The sequence below is a fragment of the Nematolebias whitei genome, chromosome 7, assembly GCF_014905685.2.
Source record: "Nematolebias whitei isolate Nwh7 chromosome 7, NemWhi1, whole genome shotgun sequence".
NCBI lineage: Eukaryota > Metazoa > Chordata > Actinopteri > Cyprinodontiformes > Rivulidae > Nematolebias > Nematolebias whitei.
In genome coordinates, this window is record NC_056504.1 from 2,523,477 (window position 1) to 2,526,533 (window position 3,057).

The window sequence follows — 3,057 nt, forward strand, 5'->3', positions numbered from 1 at the left end:
CTGAGGAAGTAGAGTCTCTGATGAGCTTTCTTGATCAGGCTGGTGGTGTTGTTGCTCCAGCTGAGGTTGTCATTCATGTGTACACCCAAGTACTTGTAGCTGGAGACCACTTCCACCGCAGATCCTCTTATGTTCAGGGGGGTGTAGGTGTTTTTGTTCCTTCTGAAGTCCACAATCATCTCCTTTGTCTTCTTCACATTGATGTGAAGGTTATTCTCTCTGCACCAGCTCTCCAGGTGTTCCACCTCCTGCCTGTAGCTGGACTCATCATTGTTTGTGATGCATCCCACCACCGCTGTATCATCTGCAAACTTTACAATGTGACAGCCTGGATGGGTAGCTGCACAATCATATGTGAGCAGAGTAAACAGAAGGGGGCTCAACACATAGCCCTGAGGAGAGCCAGTGCTGAGGGTTATGGTGGAGGAGGAGAAGTTTTGGATCCTCACTAACTGTGGTCTGTTTGTTAAGAAGTCTAGTACCCAGTTGCAAATGGAGGGGCTTAGTCCTTAGCTTGTGAGCAGCAATATGGTTTCATGCCAAGAAAGAGCACCACAGACGCCATCTTTGCTGATGGAGAAGAACAGAGAGGGTCAGAAAGAACTCCATTGTGTCTTTGTGGATTTAGAAAAAGTATATGACAGAGTGCCGAGGGAGGAGGTGTGGTGTTACATGAGGAAATCTGGAGTGGCAGAGAAGTATGTTAGACTGGTACAGGACATGCATGAGGACAGCAGGACAGTGGTGACATGTGCTGTAGGAGTGACAGATAGCTTCAAGGTGGAGGTGGGAGTGCATCAAGGATCTGCTCTGAGCCCCTTCTTGTTTGCCCTGGTGATGGACCGACTAACAGATGAGGTCAGGCAGGAATCCCCGTGGACTATGATGTTTGCAGATGACATTGTGATCTGTGGTGAGAACAGGGAACAGGTGGAAGAGAACTTGGAGAGGTGGAGGTATGCACTTGAAAGAAGAGGAATGAAAGTCAGTCGTAGTAAGACAGAGTCCATGTGTGTGAATGAGAGGGAGGAGGTGGAACAGTGAGGCTACAAGGAGCAGAGGTCACAAAGGTGCAGGACTTCAAGGACTTGGGGTCCACTGTCCAGGTTTGAGTTTGAGTTTAATTTTATTGAACGTAGTATAATAAAAGAATAAACAAAGTTACATAAAAAGAAAATAAATTTAAAACAAAAGCAAGCAGAGAAAACAACAATAACAACAACAACAACAAAAAACAATGGACAGTAATGGTAAAGATGTGAAAAAGAGAGTCCAGACAGGATGGAGTGATGGACAAAAGTTTCAGGAGTGATTTGTGACCAAAAAGAGTGTCGGCAAAGGTCAAAGTTTACAAGACAGTGGTGAGACCAGCTCTGTTGTATGGTCTGGAGACAGAGACATGGACTAAAAGACAGGAGACAGAACTGGAACTGTCAGAAATGAAGATGTTGAGGTTCTCCTTAGGAGAGACAAGGATGGAGAAGATCAGGAATGAGATCATCAGAGGTACAGCACAGGTTGAACAACTGGGAGATAAAGTTAGAGAGGACACACTGAGATGGTTTGGACATGTCCAGAGGAGGGACAGTGGTTTGGACATGTCCAGAGGAGGGACAGTGGTGTGGACATGTCCAGAGGAGGGGCAGTGGGTATATTGGTAGAAGGATGTTAGAAATGCAGCTGCTGGAAAAAGACAAAGAGGAGACATATGGATGCAGTTAGAGAAGACATGGAGGTAGATGGAGTGAGGACAGAGTGAGGACAGAGTGAGACGGAGAAGGATGACACGCTGTGTAGACCCCTGAAGAGGGAAAAGACAAAAAGTATCGTCTTTGGGGAAAATTCAGCCAAATGTTTTTTTGTCATTGTTTTATGTATTAATTTGTCTTGATGCAGTCAATAAACATGATTAAAAAAAAAAAATTAAAATCCTTCTTTTTTAATTTTGTCAGAATGTTTTCAAATTCTTTCCTAACTACACAGTAACTTTGCTACACTCTTGTGTCCCTACACGCTATTAAGCCCAAATTTATATCGTAAAACAATTTATTCCTCTCAGAGATGTTTTTTCTTTTTACCTCCATCACTATACTTTAGATTTTGATATTAGCTCACCAGGTGCTGTTCTTTAAAATAGTTGAGAGCCTCTAAAAATCTACAGAGACCGACTTCAACTCACCCTATAAACAGAACCTTGTAACAACCAGATGTCGCTGCAGAGTCCCGCCTCTCCTCTCATTTGACTAAATTGTTTTAGTTTGGATCTAAAGAGCAAAACCTCACTTTAATGTGTACAAGTAAACGTTTAGGACTAAAAAGCTGTTCCACATGATGCAGGCTGCAGCATCAGATGTTCCACAGCTGATGGGTTATCCCAGAGCAGGACGCCATCAGTGGGTGCACCGGCTCCTGCACCCGCTGGTGTATCTGGGTCAGTAACAACTAATGAGAAACTAGAGTTGTACATGGGTAGTTAAAAAAAATAACATAAAAATAATACAAAATAAAAAAATCTGGCCATCCATCATCCATTATCTTTAACGTCTTCTTCCCTTTTGGGTCACGGGGGTCACTGGTGCCCATATCCAGCAGTCACTGTTTGAAAGGCAGGGGACACCTGGACAGGTCTCCAGTCCATCACAGGGACACATAGAGACAAACGAGACAAACAACCATTCAGAGAATCAGAGAGATTTATTTGTCCTGCACACCTCATGTGGTTCATGTGGTGGAACAAAATTATGTCCACAGGGTCCCAGTTACATCCAACAATAAAATGTATAAGAAAAACAGTAATAACATCTAAGATATGAACTAAGAAAAACATCAACTAAATATACACTAAGCACTCATAACATAAAACATTGAACATCAGCACAAACATGAACATGAGTCTGTGAGCAGATGAGCACGCATGAACACATCAACATGAAACAGATCAGCAGCAACATGAAACAGATCAGCAGCAACATTAAACAGATCAGCAGCAACATAGAACAGATCAGCAGCAACATTGAAACAGATCAGCAGCAACATGGAACAGATCAGCAGCAACAT

The 3,057-nt window shown here is 43.1% G+C and overlaps 1 protein-coding gene across 1 annotated transcript in view; it reads right to left on the reverse strand.

Annotated features, from left to right (window-relative positions):
* The window catches only part of plxnb1b (plexin b1b), a 169,376-nt gene that overhangs the window by 113,390 nt on the left and 52,929 nt on the right, over nucleotides 1-3,057 (reverse strand). The gene's annotated exons all lie outside the window — the stretch shown is intronic.